This window comes from Asterias rubens, chromosome 6 (genome assembly GCF_902459465.1).
Source record: "Asterias rubens chromosome 6, eAstRub1.3, whole genome shotgun sequence".
Taxonomy (NCBI): domain Eukaryota; kingdom Metazoa; phylum Echinodermata; class Asteroidea; order Forcipulatida; family Asteriidae; genus Asterias; species Asterias rubens.
Window position 1 is genome coordinate 15,934,520 of NC_047067.1, and position 21,580 is coordinate 15,956,099.

Consider the following 21,580-nt stretch of genomic DNA (forward strand, 5'->3'; position numbering starts at 1 on the left):
ATATAGTGGCCCTCGTTATTCTGACAGATGTAGCGAGTCAGTATGTTTTATATTCGTATACTCTCCATTTTCCGACAGGAATAGGGAATAAACGTCTTATTGAATTGAATTGAATATATCTAATCATGCCGTTTGTGTTCTACATAAACTTAAACATAAACTGCCTAGAAATGAGCTATTCTCTATTTATAATACGATGGCATTGTCCCCACTTTCAATACGGAATTCTAGCTTGGGGAAATACTCATGCTTCTTACCTGAACAAGCTATTAATCGTATATTTGGTTTGCGGTAACACCATGTGTGTATCTACTTGCCAGGTAGAGTTGTTCTTAGGGAACTGTCTTGCTTTATTCTACTGCCGTGGAGTAGATAATCGGAGGTTCGGGAGACTTCTCAGTTCTGAAAAGAACTGTCCTGCTTTTTAACTATTACCAGGGCGGATGGTATAGAAATTAGACTGGACTACTACTTTAGCTTATAGGATCGTAATTAACTGTACTGCCGCGGAGTCAGTTCTGAAATTGGTCTCAACGCTTCGACTAGCTTGCTCTAGTCATCGTCAGGAGAAATATTAGTCCAGTGCGAGCACGGCTAAAGACTCTCAATGGGCTTGTATTAGTGGTTTAAAATTGGTTCCATTATCATTTTCAGGATGTGATAAAAAGTTGCGAGAAGTTGCGAGATAATAATGAAAGAAAAAACACCCTTGTCACACGAAGTTGTGTGCTTTAAGATGGTTGATTTCGAGACCTCAAATTCTAAATCCGAGGTCTCGAAATAAAATTCGTGGAAAACGACTTCTTTCTCGAAAACTACGAGAGCCGTTCCTCACAATGTTTTATACTATCAACCTCTCCCCATTACTCGTTACAAAGTAAGGTTTTGCTAATAATTATTTTGAGTAATTACCAATAGTGTCCACTGCCTTTAAGCAATACGTTGTGGTTTCTACATGACTGAAGAATAACAGGCCATTTAAACGTTCAACAAACAAAATAACGTACCGCCTATAAGTGAACTTAAAGCGGCGGTCCCAACACGCCGTACGTGCAAGTGCGTGCTGTCTATATACGTGCAAAAACGTGGGCAAGATTTGGGGATCCGTACGTGTCGAGTACGTGCCGAGTACCGTCTCAGTACGGATTTGGGAGCACGCAGACACGACGAAGCACTTTTAGTGCATGAGGAACTTTCTCTGCGTCACCCGTACGGATTCACGGGTGACGTGCGTGCCCTCTACAGCCAACGTGCGCACAGCGCACAGACTCCGTGAGTCTTTTTTTTTCTTCTCCAACGGTCACTTGCACGAGTACGTAAGCACGTGCTCCACACTAACAACACACGTGTGCGCACTTTTTTCGGCAGTATAAAAAAAAACGAGCCGTCGGACGAGTGCCATCATTTCGTCTCAAAGATGCCGAAGAAGACACAGAATAAGAGGTCGCTGCATCTGCAGTTCAAAAGGCAGCGGATACGGCCAGAGACGCCCAACAGAAACGGGCCACGGAAGATGAGAGGGCCAGAGAGGAAGATGGGAGGAAGAGTGAAGAAGAGTCAGATGGTGACGCCAGAGAGTCTGATCATGAGAAGGGTGCTGCTGGTGGATCGGAGAGTGGGTCACAATAAGAACAAAAACATTTTACTATTTGTTTGACACAATGAATACATAAAATTAAATTATGAGTTCATGGAGTAGAGTTCATCAAATTAAATCATGAATGCCATGAGTTCATGTGCTCAAACAACCCGATCTTGCCATGGTAGGTTGCCCGAAGTGGAGAACTTTAATAGTCCGCCAAATAGTTTCTAAATACACAATTGTACATTTTACATGTAATATAATCGTACATGTAACCATTAATTTTTTTAATTTCAGATTATGTTAATTGAAAAAAGGAAACTTATTAATGTGTAAAACTTACTTTCACTTTCAGCTGAAGTTCGTCCTATATATACCCCCCCCCCCGACATCGGGCGAAAAGCTCACGTTCATCGCATATGCACGCACTTACAACATGCGAGTGAGTAAGGACACCGTACGTGACCAGCACGTGTAAGTACTGCCTCCGTACGACAACGTGGCAATCGCAAGATCATCGTACGTTGGGCCACGTATTTATACCTTGCGCAAACCGTGCGAGTGACGTGCGTTGTCGTACTCCCTCCCTGCTCTTGCCACTCCCTCCCCACGTTTCCCCACGTTTTCAGAAAAACGTGGCGGACGTGACCGAGGCTTAAGTAAACACAATTGCATTTTCAGTTCCATATATAGCCTGTTGCCATGGTTACGACTCATTTTGTTTTTTGGTCATTTTAGGCCGATTTTGGGGTCTGAAAAACTGGTCTTTAGCTCATATTGACAATCCCACCCCACCAAAATGCAAAATTATTTCAAAAAACCTTGTATCATCCTTCCTTGAGGAAAAAAATTATTGCTTTAAATATCACCCTTGTGCCATTTTTGCATCGTTTATTACAGTATGTTTTTAGAACTTGCAAAATCGCCATTTTTACCCTATTTTTGGACCCCAAAATGTCAACTTGCCAGGGGTCTCAGAAAATTTTCCTTCGGCTGTGGTTAGGACTAACATTGGTATTCTCATATCTGGTGTGACAGTACTGCCTCAAAACTAGACTTTTTTCCCCAAAACGAAAAAAATGCCTTTTTAAGGGTTATTTCACGTAATATTGACATATGTATCCACATTTAAAAAGAAAGGAATACTTTTTTAATACTTTGGGGATGGTAGGGACTTGGGTCCAAATAAACAAAATTAACATTTCAAGTCATAATATAACACGTTGCCATGGTAACAGTTCATTTGTGTTTAGGCCACTTTAGGCCGGTTTTGAATAGGGCCAAAATTTGTCTTTTTATTTCTGGTAAGAAAAACTTGGGCAATTGTATCCTGATGTAACAGTACTGTCTCAAAAGTAGACCCTTTTCCCCCAAAACATGGAGAAATGCATTTTAAAAAAAATTGTTTCATTTTGAATTTATAACAGAAAGAAGTAATAGTTCCATCAATCTGGCAGCTTTTCATATAAGCACTCTGTAGGCTTAGTGCATTACCCAACATTAATCACGACTTGTTGATGACCTAAATCTTAGAATTTGCCCCACATTGGCCCCGCCCCAATCATATTTCTTGACATTGCATAAAACAAAGTTTTGTGAACTCTTTTTTGAAAGTCACATTTTTCAATTCACCTTGCACATCAAAAAAGTTTGTGCTGTCTTAATTTTTATTGGTTCTCAGAATATTTCCCTTTTGGTTGTGATTGGGCTATCAATATGGTTTGCATGTATGCTGGGGCGAAACACTTTGGTGTTGTGACACTTCTGCATCAAACATGGTATTTTTTCCGAAAACAAGAACAATTAATTTTTAAGATATCCCTTAGTTTGAATTGATAAAACACAAAAACGAGCATGATCGTTAAACACTGTACAAGTAACAAGTACAACGTTTTTATTTTGAAGCCATAACCATGCTTTGCCACTGAGAGTTATTGTTTTGTTATGACTACTTTACCTAGTTGTACAGGTATGATTCACATTGCAAAAAGAGAAGTAGTGCGATGAGCATTCTTTACAAGTTGTCTATACATGGCCTTATAACAGTCTAATTGGTCCCCTGCCTGCTACCAAACTAAACATTTTCATCCACATCAGAACAAAGAGGCGCTAAAAGTGCGCAAATACTGTCTCCAAAGTATCTAAATGGCCTTTCACCTGCTTTAGCCTCCTGTAAGCAGTTCCCCCACCCATGGTGGGGTTCCTTTCAATTGTACTGTTGCAAACAATAATAGATTTGGTTTATTTAACGTGATAAACAATTCAGCAGGTAATGTTTTTTGTGTGACAATGTTTTTTGTTGATCGTTCTCAGAGACAAATATACCAAATATGAATTAGTAAGATAGTGAATGGAAAAAATAATCAAACTAGGATGAATTAACTTTTGTCACTGCAATTGCATTTACTAATTTAGGTTGAGCAGGTGCAAGTATTTACAACTTCTTTCAATGTTGTTTCATAAGAGGAACACGTTGCCTTGGATCGGTCGAGTTGGTCTTTGAAAAGCGTTTGTAACCGTTTATTACAAAATGCATATGATTAGAAAGATATTTTAAAAGTTAAAAACAATGATCCAACACAAGTATCACCCAAGAGCATCTTTCTAACCATATGCATTTTATAACAAACGGTTACAAACGCATTTCAAAGACAAATTTGACCGATCCCAGGCAACGTGTTCCTTTTAAATGATCTCTTACGCTCGTCTTGCAAATCGTTAGTATCATGTTTTTAATAAGATCTTGGCAAACTTTTTCCAACACTTTTAAGCGGAGGCTTTTTATTTTCCCACATTTGCGTTGGACATGATTGGATGCTCCAAACCATCTGCAGCACAGAAACTATATTGTTTATGATCTCTATCTCTATGAAAAGTTTTACATTTGGTAGTAGGCAGGGACAAGCAGAGAGTGGGCCCTGTATTAAAGCAACTTGTAAAGAATGCTCATCGCACTCTACTTGCAATGGGAATCATACCTGTTCAATAGGTAAAGTAGCCAAGTCAAGAACTCTCAGTGGAAAAGCATTGGTTATTGCTTGGTTGGATACCAATATGTTTAAATAAAAACTTTGTATTCAATACTCAAAGGGCAGTGAAACAGTGTCAGATTTTTACAAGCATGTATTGTTTTTGAAAAAAATTACTATAGTTGAGGCAGGTAGTGTCACAACAAGATACAATAAACCCAAGTGTTTCTCCCCAGAAGACATGAAAACACCAATAATCGCCCCAATCACAACCGAAAGGGAACGCTTTCAAAAAAGAGGCGCTATTCACAAAACATTGTTTTATGCAATGTCAAGGAATATGATTGGGGCTGGGCCGCCAAATTCTAAAATTTATGTCATCAATAGTTCCTGATCAATGTTGGGTAATCCACTAAGCCTACAGAGTGCTTAGGAAGAGCTGCAAGATTGATATAATTTTTACTTTTTAATGTTATAAATTCAATATGAAGAAAAAACAATTCAAAATGCATTTTTCTGTTTCGGGAAAAAAGTCTATTTTTAAGACAGTACTGTTATATTAGGAATAAAAAGAACAATTTTGGCCCTACTCAAAACCGAAAGGAAAATTGTCTGAGACCCCTGAAAAATGAAATTTTGAGGGCAAAAAATATGGTAAAAATGTTGATTTTGCAAGTTCGAAAAACATACTCTAATGCACATTCTAAAAATAGCACAAGGGTGAAATTTATAGCAATAATTTTTTGACTCAAGTAAATCCAATGATGATACTTTGTAGTGATGTAAAAGGTTTTATGAAATATTTGTGTGTTTCGGTGGGGTGGAGTTGTAAATATTAACTAAAAAACAGTTTTCAGACCCCCAAATCGGCTTAAAGTGGCCTAAACACAAATGAACTGTTACCATGGCAACGTATTATATAATGATTTGAAATGTAAATTTTGTTTATTTGGACCCCAAGTCCCTACCATCCACAAAGAATAAGAAAAAATATTCCTTTGTTTCACCGTGGACACGTATGTCAATACTATTTGAAAAGACCCTTAAAAAGCTTTTTTTTTTCACGTTTTGGGGAAAAAAGTCTAGTTTTGAGGCAGTACTGTCACAACAGGATACAATTGCCCAAGTTTTTCTCACCAGATATGAGAATACCAATGTTGGCGATTTTGCCAATTCTAAAAACATACTCTAATGCATGATGCAAAAATAGCACAAGGGTGATATTTAAAGCAATAATTTCTTTTCTCAAGGAAGGTCAAGGATGATACTTTGTAGTGATATACTAGGTTTTTTGAAAAAAAATTGCATTTTGGTGGGGTGGAGTTGTAAAAAATAACTAAAAACCAGTTTTTCAGACCCCAAAATCGGCCCAAAATCGGCCCATTGTGTTGACCTGTTGACCTATAGGTCAACACAATGAGATACACCCAGGACAATAGATGAACAAACCTTTGCAAAATTCAAATCCATAGCTAACTCAATTTGTAGAAATTTACAAGCAATTTGTAGCTTTATATTATGTGTGACGTCAGTATGAGTTTCTAACTTTGACATCGTAGGCTATTCTTTCAAATGGACCTGTCTTAAGTGCATCATGTGCATTGGAATTCATTCATACCTTTTATTTGGAATATTTCTTCACGTTTGTTAACAGTGCAAATCGCGTCAATGCACGACGCACAGGTTGCTTTTATTTAGCAGTTTCCTTGCACTTCGTTAGTATTAAACAATAACTGGTCCCCATACTGCTTTCTACACTCCCGCGTGCTTTGCAAGTGACAGTTACCTCGCAGCGTTCCTCGCAAAAACCCACGCGGCCACCCCAAATTTTGATTTTTAATTATTGACTGCCTTCATAATAATCTATACTATGATAATCTATACTAATCTATGAGGAGATAGTGGATGGGGTATCTGAGTACATCAAGTTTTGTGTTGACTCTGTTATCCCCCTCAAAACAGTAAAAGTGTATCCCAACAATAAACCATGGATTTCTAAAGACCTGCATGCACTTCTCAAAAGGAAAAGGGCAGCGTTCGCCAAGGGAGATAAATCTGAAGTCAAAGGAATTCAGAAAGAAATCGACAGACAAGTCAAACGGTCAAAGTTAGACTACAAAAGAAAACTTGAGCAAAACTTATATGGTCATAACTCGAGAGCTGCGTGACAGTTTTCACGATGAAAACAATACCACTGTGCAATTAAAAATAAAATAAGATTCAGGACTCTAATGACTCCCTTGTTGTAAATATTGATGAGATTCGTAATGTTTTTGCGAGGACTAATGTTAGGAAAGCTCCTGGCCCTGATGGCATCCCAAACAGGGTTTTAAATCTGTGTAGCCAAAAACTTGCCCACATTTTTACTCATATTTTTAATCTTATACTAGACAGTGGAGTTGTTCCAAAGAGCTGGAAATCTTCTTTTATTACCCCTCTACCGAAGGTCAGGAACCCGAAGGAAATGAATGACTATCGCCCTATAGCACTATTCATCCAATGTAATGAAATGTTTTGAAAGGCTTCTTTTAAACATGTTGAATAGCCAAGTATCTCAGTTTGCTTACAGGAGTAATAGGGGTGTTGAAGATGCTGTGACCATATTTCTTCAGAAATTGTACACTCATTTAGATGCCTCCAAGTCTTTTGTTAGATGGATTTTTATTGATTTTCCAAGTGCTTTTAACTCAATTGTTCCACATTATTTTAATTGATAAGTTATTGAGTCTGGATGTATCACCACAGCTTGCTTTGGTTATTCACAATCAATTTTCTCTTAGATAGACCAGAGAGGGTAAAATGTAATAATATGGTGTCTAGTGTCAAATATGTGAGTATAGGTGCTCCCCAAGGCTGCGTGGTGTCACCTGTTTTGTTTTCTCTGTACACCAGTGACTGTGTTAATCTTAAGTCCCAACTGCAGTTTAATTAAGTATGCAGACGACACAGTTATTAGCGGTTACTTAACCAATGATTCCACTGAATACATCTGTCAAAAAGTTTGTCGACTGGTGTGAGCGCCATCATTTAGTGCTTAACGTCAAGAAAACCAAGGAAATGATCTTTGACTTCCGTCGCTCAGCTGCAGTCGATGAACCCCTGGTCATCCATAATCATCCTATTGAGCAGGTTTCAGAGTACAAGTATTTAGGCACAGTTATTGACAATAAACTCAATTGGAACACTATTTCACAATTACTTTCTAGTAAAGCTAACCAAAGGTTGCACTTCTTGAGAAAACTAGAAAAAGAGTTCCACGTTGACAATAGGATCTTAAATCTTTTTTACCAGTCACTGATTCAAAGTATTCTCACTTTTTGATCTGTAACTTTGGTAATCTGTCTAAACAAAATGTAAAGAAACTGGAGAGACCTAGGAAAATCGCTCAGCGTTTAATTGGTAATGATCAGGATCCGATTGGTTCACTGTATGAAAAAAGACTCATGCTTAAAGTACACCCACTTAACAATAATGTTACAATGTAACAATAGGTCAGGTATTCGTCTTTCTGTTCCTAGGACTTCACTATGCCGCACCAGATGATCATTTGTTCCTAATGTTATTCACATGTTCAACAACAATGCTAGCAGGGTTACTAAGGGTTGTTAGAACTTTTTACCATGATGGCTTTGTATTTAATGTATTGTTCGCTCTGTTCGAATGGATTGGTCGGGGCAGCGTTAGCTGGTCACGGGTTGCTACAAGGGGGTAGGAGTAGTATTTTTTTCCCCAGCCTGTTGTTGTCTTCATGTCCTATTGTGACCGGTTAGCATTGTTTTGACTGGTGCATTTTTTAGTGTGTGGGTTTTTTGTATTTTGTTGCTTTGTATTTCTAACTTAACTTATTTTGTAACTTTTATAGTTTTTATATTGATTGTATATACTTGTAATTTGGCCAGTAGATGTCAAGTTTCTATGTTTTAAACGTGGACAATAAATTATTCTATTATATTCTATTCTATTCTACCCTGAAGAACAAAGCAATGCCTCAAAAGAACTAGATATTTCAGATCACATGTCTCCAGTAGTTTCCAATGGCCTAAGCTTTCCTGGCTCACTCTGAAAATTTTGACTTTGTAGTTTAATCAGGAATGAAGTTGACAATCATTGCCACTGGTAATTTTTTTCCTCCCACATAATTTTCTATAAAAACAAAGTTTTGATTTTCAGTTATTTTTTAAACACTTACAATAGGAGACTTTCCAACGCTAGGCGGCAGCAGACTTACCGGGTAAATTTCCATTGTTTACGTAGTTCTGAACATGCGCATAATTCTGAGAACAATGGATTTACCCGGTAAGTCTGCTGCCCTCTATCGTCCCAGAAAGTCTCCCATTACGAATGGTCCCTTCCTCACTGTGTGAGGTCGATATAATGACAGGCATTACACGAACTTTTAATTAACATTCACAAATACCTCAGACAGTTTTGCTATTCCTATTGATGGAGAGCGCGCCACGTGGGGGTGTTTAAACCGTTGATAATGACCAGTGTTTATAACCGGTTGTCCGCGCTAGTCTTGATGCAAGACGTTTCTTGTTACGGGCGATGCAGGCGCTGTCGGTGATTTTGCCGCGCTGTGTGTGAAAGGAAAACCAGCAAATAGGCACCAAGACTATACGCGCATGCGCACGTACGGAACCGGAAACACGCGTATTGACATCGTACATGTACATTCATTATGTATACTGAACATACCATGGAGGTGGAAACATACAGAACTCAAGCACTCGGAAACGGATTAGTTTTTACCATGGAGGAAGGAAGGGAAGGAGCTCGAACGAAAGAATACTCTGACAATGCCCCTGTCTGGCCAGTGGAAAAAGATAGGAGACCTCCAGCTGGACGGCCGATTAACGAGCGGGATTAAATCTTTTTGTGCAGAACGTGTGATACTGCCAGTCTGCGCTCTTGCCTGCGTGTAAAGTTGAATCATTGGAGACAAGAATTGTGAATACACACGTTTTCATCTACCGTTTGTGGTGTTTCACGGAAACATCATGGCATATTTTTACATTTTTTGTGACTTTCCGGTCACTAGCGGTGGTTCAAAATTTGGGTATTAGCACACGAGGGTGGTTTGTATTCAACTGTGTTTTTCGATTTGGTGAGCACAAGTGTACACAATTTTTATCAGGTCTCAAAAAAGTAGTTTTTCTGTATTATATCCATACGACATACGACACCATAGTTGAGCGAAGAACCAAGTGCGCACGCGCAAACTCACATACGCCAGGGCCCAATTTCATAGAGCTGCTTAACGGTAAGCAATTTTTTTCGTTTAACGTAGCAAAAATAATTGCTTAAAACCATTCGGATTCCATGCTAAACGTACACGAGCTCAAGCACGTAAACAATCTGCGCGCGGAGATTTAAGATCGTTTGCCTAAGCAAAACAGAAGAAGGCAGTGTATTTTGCACTGTGTGCATGGCCTAGGGCTGCTTAACGGTAAGCAAATATGTTGGCTTAACGTAGCAACAAAAATTGCTTAAGCGTAAACCTATTTCACCAGCGGTTGCTAGCTTAAGCACGTAAACAAACTGCGCGCGCAACATTTTAGATCGTTTGCTTAATCGAAAAGAAGAAGGTGCTGACTAAATGGCGGGCGAAATAAATGCGGAGTGCACTCGAGTGGCGATACCAAAAATTCATCACCTTCTGTGTCTGATATGTATTATTTGTAATGGTTCAAAGTGCCCCTCGAAAGGTTTACACACTAACTTGAAAGTAAACAAGAAGATACATTGTACAACATGATTCTGAAGCATTTTAGACACTCGTTTATTCGCTACATCTACCATACAAACGCACGTACAATCACCGCTGTGCCGGCACAATAACATCGTTTGCAATGAATGTTGCACTATGCGCTGTGTGAATAGGGTGCTTAAGCAAAATAGAGGCTTTAAGGACCCTTTTTGTTTGCTTACCTATGTAAGCAAAAAACCTTGCTTAAGCAAGGTTATGAAATGAAAAATTTGCTAGGTGCGCCCGTTAAGCACAAAATCGACCGTTAAGCAGCTCTATGAAATTGGGCCCAGGTCGCTCATTGTCTGTGTAAGATATGTGGGTGATTACGAGGTGTCGTTAAGCGACCGCGGTATCGCAGGTTCGACTTTTGAAGTCCCTTCGTTCGAGCTCCTTCTCTTCCTTCCTCCATGGTTTTACAGAGTTTCTTACTTTATTACGCCTTTTAACAAAAGAGTTATTAATGAATGGGAATCAAAGTGTGTTTTCAACTAGTGGTTTAAACCCGCCGAGGCCTGGTTCTTGATAATTACCTCGACTTCGTCTGGGTAAAATCATCAAGAACCAGGCCTCGGTGAGATTAAACCACTAGTTGAAAACCTCTTCACCACACATTGATTATCCTTATTAATATTAGGTGTTATTATAAATCATTTCAATTCATTTTGTATTTTACAGGAAACCGTCAACTGTACAGAACTACAAATAACACCTTTTCAGCTTTAGTCACAACATTGAAGGTGTGTATCTAAGATTGTTACATGTGGACACGTTGTGTCTACTGGCAGATTAACTTAAAAGGACGTTTAAAGAAATTTCATTTTCCTGAGGGAGATTTGGTTGGTTTAATGACGAAGTTGAAACTAAAGTATCAAAATATTTTCTTAAATTTAAGTTTATCTATTGAACAACTAGGTTGATTAGCCTATCATATTAATTAATAATTTGATTTTGTGCATTCAGATATTAGGATGGGACCAAAGTTGCTTCTGATTCTCGTCATGTTGTGTTGTTGGTGTCTAGTAAGTCAGCGGGTACAATCCACCAGATTAGACGAACTACGGAATCGATTTATCGATAAGGCAATCGAATCGGAAACCCAGAGGAAACGACGCCCTTTGTCGTCGCTAAGCAGGGGGCCAGAACAGCAGGATTATCACTTCGCTGCAGGGATCTTCCGGAAGAGGATGTTTAATACGGGTGAGGAGATCAATCAGGACCCCGGCTACTACGCATTCGAGGATGAGTAAAACGCCACCACTCTTAAAGGACGGACCATAATAATTTATCTTGTTATTTCATACGGGACAGAGGACCATCTGCTTCTATGAAATGGCTGAATGGCGAGATGATTTGACCTATCTGACACGATCAATTGCTGTGTGGATAGCTTGCCCCTGATGGCATCTCAACCTTTGACTCAGAGACATACTGTTTAATTATAGCACCGTATTGTGCTGTCAACGTTTTTAGTTTTCTTCGAAACAACAAACTACAGATATCCCGTTTAAACGACCAAGCCATTACTAGTCTGGCAGCTTTCCTGCATTCTCACGTTATTCATTCGCCATGGGAGGCCTGCTAAGATGAACGCATCAATGACGTCATCGTACGATTCCATGGACTAGGGGCCGTACCGTAAGCAGTCCAATGGAGGCCAATACACACTGTCAATGAACATTATTTTTGAAATGACAAATTTTCGTCTTAGAAACACGAGCTGAATGTCATTAGGGACCTTTTTCAAAGCGTGAGATCAATGACAACGACTGTCAAAGGGACTCTAAACTACAACTAATTGTAGTTGCATAAACGTTTTAAAAGACAAAATAATAAATAGTGACTATTATAATATCGACTCGATTCACAAAGGATAACTTCTTTAACTATTTCGGAAACTACAAACGTTTAAGAGTAGAGCTTGCTCAGATACTTTTACAAAACATGTGTTTGGAAAATAAAGTAAAACATTAGAGAAGGATACAGTGTATTACCTGTTTGCCAAAAAAAAATTAATTGTTTTAGTAACACTGTTCTTTTAACATTGTATGTAAAAGGTAACAGATGTTCTTTACAATTTTCTTCATAAGTTTAAAACCAAATCGAATGTCAGTGTGGGCTTGTTCCAAGCCTTTGACATGCCCTTTTTGACATAACCCTAAACAACGTTCAGAAGCTCATTTGAACTGTCTATGAGATTTAACACAGAACTATTTCGTGTGCTCTTTCCACAACCTTCTTTCTCCGCTTTTCTTTTGGTAATTGATTCACAAATTAAGTCGAGCCATGACTGTTGAATTGAATTTTGCCGCGGGAGGTAATTGGCCAATCGACACCTGTCCGTCAAAATGACTTTTGACTTAATGAGATAGTTACACGCCCAACACTCTGAGTGCTTGCATTGCAAAATAGTCATGACCTTTAAATCAATCTCAGTGATTGGTTTCGCCTGCACTTTTGTTTTACTATCGGCCGATGTGTGGATATTTGATTTCTTGGGGTGAGTTGTGAGTTGGCTAGATCACTGAGTTTGGCATGACCTGGTCATCTAAACTAAAACCAATTAAAGCTTGTAAAAAACAATCCCATTGCACTTTGACATCACTGAAATTGTTGTAAACAAAACATAACCACACAGTCGACCGTTTCATTAGTTATACAAGACTATAAAAAAGCTTTTACAATAAATAAAGCCATTATTTCTTCGTATTTCAAGCAAATTTGAGGATACAACCTTTATAAGAGACTGCACTGAGACAGAATTTATTTAATTGAAAACAATTGTTGGGTTTGAACACAAACTAACATCGTCATTTACAACTTCATTCTTTTCCACCAACTTGGTGTCAATTAAGACAAACATCAGTGTGCAGTTTTGAAATATTTGATGATAAACAAAGGGCAAAGTACAGGGCAATGAGTATTCTAGATCTTGATTTGTTTTATTTTTCTTACACCAAGTGTTAAACAAGTATTAATTATATTAATTCCAAACCTTAGACTTAGTAATGTTTAGTGGGATGTTGTGTTGCCCAACTCTTAATGATTATCGAGGTTTGACATTGACCTATTGTGATGCACTATTTGTCAACGCAATTGAATTAAGACATAAACATGATCATTCAACGTCTCGCCGATTAGTCTATAGGGAGATGCTTCAGACTAGGATGTACTCTGATGTACTCTCTGTACAAATTACCAGTTATTCAGATATTTGAACTGAAATCACAGGATGACGAATAATACATGAGTAAAGCCTGTATGGTTTTTATTTAAGCGTCACATGTAACCTATATATATGTTGTGCAAAGAGTATGAATGTTTAAACAAACACCAAGTGCAAACGTGTACATCTCGAAGTGCCAACGAATTCTTGATTGATTTACCTAACTCTAACTATATTTCACTGTAAATGAATTTGACGAAATAAAAACGCAAAACTTAAACTGCACTGATGGTTGGTATTTGTTGTAAAACACGGTGTGCTTGATCCATTTTGCCGATCACTTCCTTTTGAAATAATTTGGACAATTAAAGCTCAACAGCCCTTGTGTCTATAAATGTCACTCTCCATGGGCAATCAATTGCAAAAATTTCTAGTTTTATTAACAGCCTGTCACTTAAAGATCAGCTTGAACAAAAAACGACAATAAGTGATTTACGCTGAAAGCCATTCGAAACATTTTAAATCAATATGGGAATTGAGTTTAGATGGGATTAAACAGATTTAAATGTAAAGAAAATATTTTTTTTTAGTACTCTTCTCACGACAGGTGCTTTTCAGAAAAATTCGCGAAAAGCCCTATTACGTCATCACTACGTCACATGTGGGAGCCCTGTTTTGTGTAGCAGATTTGTTGCAACAAAGCAATCTCGCACAATGCCGTCGAAGTTGCCTTTTTTACGCACGCCATCAACGGCAGAAGGGTAGCTAATCGGTCAAAACTTTGAAACAATGTAAACGTTCTGGGGCTTCATAAACTAACTTACTTTTAATTTATTTGTGGGCGTTATAAAAATAACTTACTTGGGTTTTTAAAACTAACTTACTTGGGCCATAACTAAAACATCTATTTAATGCAGTCCCATTTGGATGTCAGGGCAGGGTATTTTTGAGAGAAACCCTCAAACGTTAATCGACGGATAAACTTTGAACGTTTTGGATCCTACAGGTTTATTTACTCCCTGTATTGTTCAATTTAACAAGGAGCTGCCAGTATTCCCGCAAATTAGTGTTTAACTACCCTTGCCTCGCCCATCTGCTTTCGACTATCAACATTAAACCACAACATTTGCTATGTTAGTAAATTAAAGCGGCAAGATCCATGGTCATTGTTGGATGCATAAAATGAGCTTGCAATTGCAACTCACTGGTCCTTTTTAACCATACAGAATGAAAAAACAGCCAATTTCTAGACCAGTATTCATTCTCAAGTCTTTTTGGTTTGTCTGTCCTTCATGTTCTTCCGTCCCCGGAGGCAGTTTGAGGCCCGTGTTTCATGGTAGGGACAAGGGTACGCTAACACTCAGCAATACGCTAATGGCTTAAAGTCTTTGCCCTAGACAAAATCCAGACGCCCGTTCGGATTTGTAGAGTTCGCCATTGCTCCGTAGGGAGTATTTACTAATATACGTATTGAATACTAACCTGTCACGTGTAAGACGTTTGCCCAAGGGGTGGATTACGATCGGATAAAAACAGGGAGACATTGCTAGCGAGTCCCTGGAAACGCGGCACACCGGAAAATGTGGCATTTAACTCAGTTATGCATCATGATTAGCAGAAAAGGCCTGAATTCTCCATCGTCCTGTTTAATAGCCAGTTTTATATTATGTCAATGGCAATGAGTTGACTGTTAATAAGATTAAAGCTATGTATCCTCTATGACGTTCCGTCTCGATATAAGCTCCATGTTATAAAGACAAGGGCAATCATAATAAACAAGTGACATACATCACGTAACTCAACTTACGAGCAGTATACAGTTAATTAATGGCTGTCTAAAGCTTGGATAGGTTGTCCTTTTTCATGTAGTCAATCTAAAGTAATAAACAATGTTGTTCTCTCAGAGAATAACATAAATATCTTAATGAATAATGTGCCTGCGTTTATGAACACAAAATATGTTGTTTGCCAATTGCTTTCTAGACAGGGCGCCCTCCATTGGAAATATTCTGGATATGAACCTTCAGGTAGGGCAGATTTCTTCAGGACTAATTAATAATTGCCTCATTGTCCAGGAATTTGTGCCTCCTGTGACCCTATCTTGGAATTGATGTCACCCTAATCTAACCTTTTACAGAAGATTTGTGACTCAGCCGTCAAACATGGGCTCCCACACAAATATTTCGCTATACCGTTTTACAAGGTTTTCACAAAGAGTAGGACCTACTAAAATGTTACATTTGAATGTAAGTCGCGGACTAGTAAAGTTTAAATCAGTATTTTGGGCTAATGCGAGCTAACTCTGCCAGAAGGAGAGGAAAGGTCTCAGGAAATCCTCATCCAATGAATTAAAATCGAGGCCGGAGGGGGGGGGGGAGTTGCTGCAGGGGATCAGGGGTCGATTTCACAAAGAGTTAGGACTAGTCCTAACTTAGGACTAGTCCTAGGAGATATTAAAAATTGAAGGTAGTCCTAAGTTTGGACTAGTAACTCGTCCTAACTCAAGATAAGACTAGTCTTAACTCTTTGGGAAATCCACCCCTGGATCATCCCGATATTTTGTAAACTGTGTGCTAAATTTAACTGGATTGAATTGATTGAACCAATGTTACCATGCACATGACTTAGCGTAGCCTGACAAGATAACAAAGACAGGCTAAAAATGCGCCAAAGAAGATCTAAATTATCAAAATGATCCCATCGGACCTCAAAACTCAAATACGTGTCAGTACGGTCCCTTAGTAGTGTCGACAACAAGTTTGCCCAGTGGAACAAAGTCAAAGAAGAACAACATAAACAGTTAAAACCAATTCTGCTGAAATTAACAATGAAGAGCCAAAAACGCACCACACTACAGCTACATTAAACTTAACAAAAATTATAAGTCGTAAAGGGCGACACTGGCACCGCGTTTACACTAGATCCTCCAACACGGATCCAAGGAGGATCAGATCCCGTCTTAAAGGGCGACACTGGCACCGCGTTTACACTAGATCCTCCAACACGGATCCAAGGAGGATCAGATCCCGTCATAAAGGGCGACACTGGCACCGCGTTTACACTAGATCCTCCCACACGGATCCAAGGAGGATCAGATCCCGTCTTAAAGGGCGACACTGGCACCGCGTTTACACTAGATCCTCCCACACGGATCCAAGGAGGATCAGATCCCGTCTTAAAGGGCGACACTGGCACCGCGTTTACACTAGATCCTCCAACACGGATCCAAGGAGGATCAGATCCCGTCATAAAGGGCGACACTGGCACCGCGTTTACACTAGATCCTCCAACACGGATCCAAGGAGGATCAGATCCCGTCTTAAAGGGCGACACTGGCACCGCGTTTACACTAGATCCTCCCACACGGATCCAAGGAGGATCAGATCCCGAAAGCATGTTTTTTTTTGCCGCGTTCACACTTAAGTGTGATCTCACATTGATCTCGGGTCTATAGTTAAACGGAAGTTCAGTTCAGCTGACGGCAAAGGTTACTGTGTGAGGTCATTGATTGTGCGCGCGCATGTTCCCTGAAATAACCGGAACTCGACGAAAATTCAGACACAAAACTGACCAAACTGACGATTATTCCCTATGTTATAACTGTATAAATAATAATTATATTCCAAACAAATTTGTTTGAATGCTAAAAAATATGCTAACGTTAGATGCTGAACGAAAAAAGGTGGGTACTGAAAATTCTGGAGGACGCAAAGCGTGTGAGTTTATGCATCCACAATCACTGTGATGTTGGAATACCAGTATCATACGAATTATGGGGTCGGGGACCAGTTCACGATAGAGTGCACATGCACAATGTATACAATCCCAATGTAAATTACACCATGGAGGAAGATTACACAAAGTTGGCCGGATGTGAGCAGCTTAATTGCAGATCTCGATCTCGATCTGCGTTCACACTTGTTTTTTGATCACCTTTGCGGAATCTCATCTCCCTCTGATCTCGCAATAAAGAGAGGTCAAAAGGAGGATGCAAATTAGTTTTCAAAACTATCTAAAAAACTGGATTTCAGAAATTGAGCACATTTAAAGGAACACGTTGCCTTGGATCGGACGAGTTGGTCTATAAAAAGGGTTTGTAACCGTTTTTTTTTTAAATACAATGCATATGGTTGGAAAGATATTTTAAAAGTAGAATACAATGATCCACACAAGTTTGCCTCTAAATTGCGTGGTTTTCCTTTTACTGTGCGAACTAACACGGTCGGCCATTAATTTTATGGGAGTCAACAATTTGACTCCCATAAATGGCCGACCGTATTAGTCGACGAGGTAAAAGGAAAACCGTGCAATTTCGAGGCATGTTTGTGTGGATCATTGTATTCTACTTTTACAACATCTTACTACCCATATGCATTTTATAAAAAACGGTTACAAACGCTTTTCAAAGACCAACTCGACCGGTCCAAGGCAACGTGTTCTTTTAATTTTGCCTATAAAAGTGTTATCAGAGCGAGGTTTCGATCCTCGGACCTCTGGAATATGGCCCAACACACTTCCACTATGCTTGCTAACAAAATGATGCAAATTAGTTTCCAAAACTATTAAAAAAACTGGATTTCAGAATTTGAGCACATTTAAATTTTCCTATAAAAGCGTTACCAGAGCGAGGTTTTGACCCTGGGACCTCTACTAGCAGAGCGAAGGTTCGATCCTTATACATATTGTTTACGTGCCTAGCATATTTCAAGTGCGCCACTCTGATTGCTTACAAAGTGAGGCAAGACATACAAAACTAACTCAAATGTTGGATTACACAATTTGACCACATTTAAATTTCCTTAAAAAAAGTGTTAGCAGAGCGCAATTTCGATCCTCGGACCTCTGGGTTATGGGCCAAGCACGCTTCCACTGCGCCACTTTGCTTGCAAACAAACTTTGCTTGTCCAAAACAATGTGAAAAATTGGATTTCAATTTAAACACATTTAACTTTTCCTATAAAAGTGTTAGCAGAGCGAGGTTTCGGTCCTCGGACCTCTGGGTTATGGGCCGAGCATGCACGCTTCCACTGCGCCACTCTGCTTGTTACAAAATGAAGCAAATTGGATTTTACAACAATTTGAACACATATTAAAACCTTCAACAAAAAAAGTGTTACTGGAGCGATTTCACATTTTGAACACGTTTACTTAAAATGTGTTAGCACAGCGAGGTTTCGATCCTCGGACCTCTGGGTTAAGAGCCCAGCACGCTTCCACCGGGCCACTTTGCTTGCGAACATAGTGATGCAAAAAAGTGTACAAAACCATCTCAAAAATAGGATTTCACAATTTGAAATCATTCTAATTTCCTAAAAAAGTGTTAGCAGAGCGAGATTTCGATCCGGGAACCTCTGGGTTATGGGCCCAGCACGCTTCCACTGCGCTACTCTGCTTGCTTACAAAGTGATGCAAAATAGTGTACAAAACAATCTCAAAATCAGGATTTCACAATTTGAACACATTTACTGAAAAAGTGTTAGCAGAGTGAGGTTTCGATCCTCGGGTTATGGGCCCAGCCCGCTTCCACTGCGCCACTCTGCTAGCTTACAGAGTGTTGCAAAATAGTGTACAAAACCATCTCAAAAGTAGGATTTCACAATTTGAACACATTTACTCTAAAAGTGTTAGCAGAGAGAGAGATTTCGATCCGGGAACCTCTGGGTTATGGGCCCAGCACGCATCCACTGCGCCACTCTGCTAGTTTACAAAGTGATGCAAAATAGTGTACAAAACCATCTGAAAAGTAGGATTTCACATTTTGAACACATTTGCTCGAAAAGTGTTAGCAGAGCGATATTTCGATCCTCGGACCTCTCGGTTATGGGCCCAGCACGCTTCCACTGCGCCACTCTGCTAGCTTACAAAGTGATGCAAAATAGTGTACAAAACCATCTCAAAAATAGGATTTCACATTTTGAACACACTTACTTAAAAAATGTTAGCAGAGCGAGATTTCGATCCGGGAACATCTGGGTTATGGGCCCAGCACGCTTCCACTGCGCCACTTTGCTAACTTTACAAAGTGATGCAAAATAGTGTACAAAACCATCTCAAAAATAAGATTTCACAAATTGAACACATTTACTTAAAAAGTGTTAGCAGAGCGATACTTCGATCCTCGGACCTCTGGGTTATGGGCCCAGCACGCTTCCACTGCGCCACTTTGCTAGCTTACAAAGTGATGCAAAATAGTGTACAAAACCATCTCAAAAATAGGATTTCACATTTTGAACACATTTACTTAAAAAGTGTTAGCAGAGCGAGATTTCGATCCGAGAACCTCTGGGTTATGGGCCAAGCACGCTTCCACTGCGCCACTCTGCTTGCTTACAAAGTGATTCAAAATAGTGTACAAAACCATCTCAAAAATAGGATTTCACATTTTGAACACATTTATTTAAAAAGTGTTAGCAGAGCGAGACTTCGATCCTCGGACCTCTGGGTTATAGGCCCAGCACGCTTCCACTGCGCCACTCTGCTTGCTTACAAAGTGATTCAAAATAGTGTACAAAACCATCTCAAAAATAGGATTTCACATTTTGAACACACTTACTTAAAAATGTTTAGCCGAGCGAGCTTTCGATCCGGGAACCTCTGGGTTATGGGCCCAGCACGCTTCCACTGCGCCACTTTGCTAGCTTACAAAGTGATGCAAAATAATGTACAAAACCATCTCAAAAATAGGATTTCACATTTTGAACACATTTACTTAAAAAGTGTTAGCAGAGCGAGATTTCGATCCTCGGACCTCTGGGTTATGGGCCAAGCACTCTTCCACTGCGCCACTCTGCTTGCTTACAAAGTGATGCAAAATAGTGTACAAAACCATCTCAAAAATAGGATTTCACATTTTGAACACATTTACTTAAAAAGTGTTAGCAGAGCAAGATTTCGATCCTCGGAACTCTGGGTTATGGGACCAGCACGCTTCCACTTCGCCACTCTGCTAGCTTACAAAGTGATGCAAAATAGTGTACAAAACCATCTCAAAAGTAGGATTTCAAATTTTGAACACATTTACTTAAAAAGTGTTAGCAGAGCGAGATTTCTATCCGTTAACCTCTAGGTTATGGGCCCAGCACGCTTCCACTGCGCCACTCTGCTTGCTTACAAAGTGATGCAAAATAGTGTACAAAACCACTCAAAAATAGGATTTCACAATTTGAACACATTTGCTTAAGAAATGTTAGCAGAGGGAGATTTCGATCCGGGAACCTCTGGGTTATGGGCCCAGCACGCTTCCACTGCGCCACTTTGCTAGCATTACAAAGTGATGCAAAATAGTGTACAAAACCATCTCAAAAATAGGATTTCACAATTTGAACACATTTGCTTCAAAAGTGTTAGCAGAGCGAGATTTCGATCCGGGAACCTCTGGGTTATGGGCACAGCACGCTTCCACTGCACCACTCTGCTAGCTTACAAAGTGATGCAAAATAGTGTACAAAACCATCTCAAAAATAGGATTTCACATTTTGAACACACTTACTTAAAAATGTTTAGCCGAGCGAGATTTCGATCCGGGAACCTCTGGGTTATGGGCCCAGCACGCTTCCACTGCACCACTCTGCTAGCTTACAAAGTGATGCAAAATAGTGTACAAAACCATCTCAAAAATAGGATTTCACATTTTGAACACACTTACTTAAAAATGTTTAGCCGAGCGAGATTTCGATCCGGGAACCTCTGGGTTATGGGCCCAGCACGTTCCACTGCGCCACTTTGCTAGCTTACAAAGTGATGCAAAATAGTGTACAAAACAATCTCAAAAGTAGGATTTCACAATTTGAACACATTTACTTAAAAAGTGTAAGCAGAGCGATATTTCGATCCGGGAACCTCTGGGTTATGGGCCCAGCACGCATCCACTGCGCCACTCTGCTAGTTTACAAAGTGATGCAAAATAGTGTACAAAACCATCTGAAAAGTAGGATTTTACATTTTGAACACATTTACTCGAAAAGTGTTAGCAGAGCGATATTTCGATCCTCGGACCTCTCGGTTATGGGCCCAGCACGCTTCCACTGCGCCACTCTGCTAGCTTACAAAGTGATGCAAAATAGTGTACAAAACCATCTCAAAAATAAGATTTCACATTTTGAACACACTTACTT

General features: G+C 39.4%; 1 long non-coding RNA gene and 2 other non-coding genes across 3 annotated transcripts; 1 reads left to right on the forward strand and 2 right to left on the reverse strand.

The window, feature by feature from the left end:
- The first annotated feature begins 10,972 nt into the window (after window positions 1-10,972).
- LOC117291682 lies at window positions 10,973-13,751 on the forward strand. Its single transcript, XR_004519188.1, has 2 exons — window positions 10,973-11,040; window positions 11,264-13,751. It is a non-coding gene; the product is annotated as an uncharacterized LOC117291682 (long non-coding RNA).
- Window positions 13,752-18,625: 4,874 nt separating this feature from the next.
- Trnak-cuu lies at window positions 18,626-18,697 on the reverse strand. Its single transcript has one exon. It is a non-coding gene; the product is annotated as a tRNA-Lys (tRNA).
- A 1,177-nt stretch (window positions 18,698-19,874) lies between these two features.
- On the reverse strand, window positions 19,875-19,946 carry Trnai-uau. The gene has a single exon. It is a non-coding gene; the product is annotated as a tRNA-Ile (tRNA).
- Window positions 19,947-21,580: the final 1,634 nt, after the last annotated feature.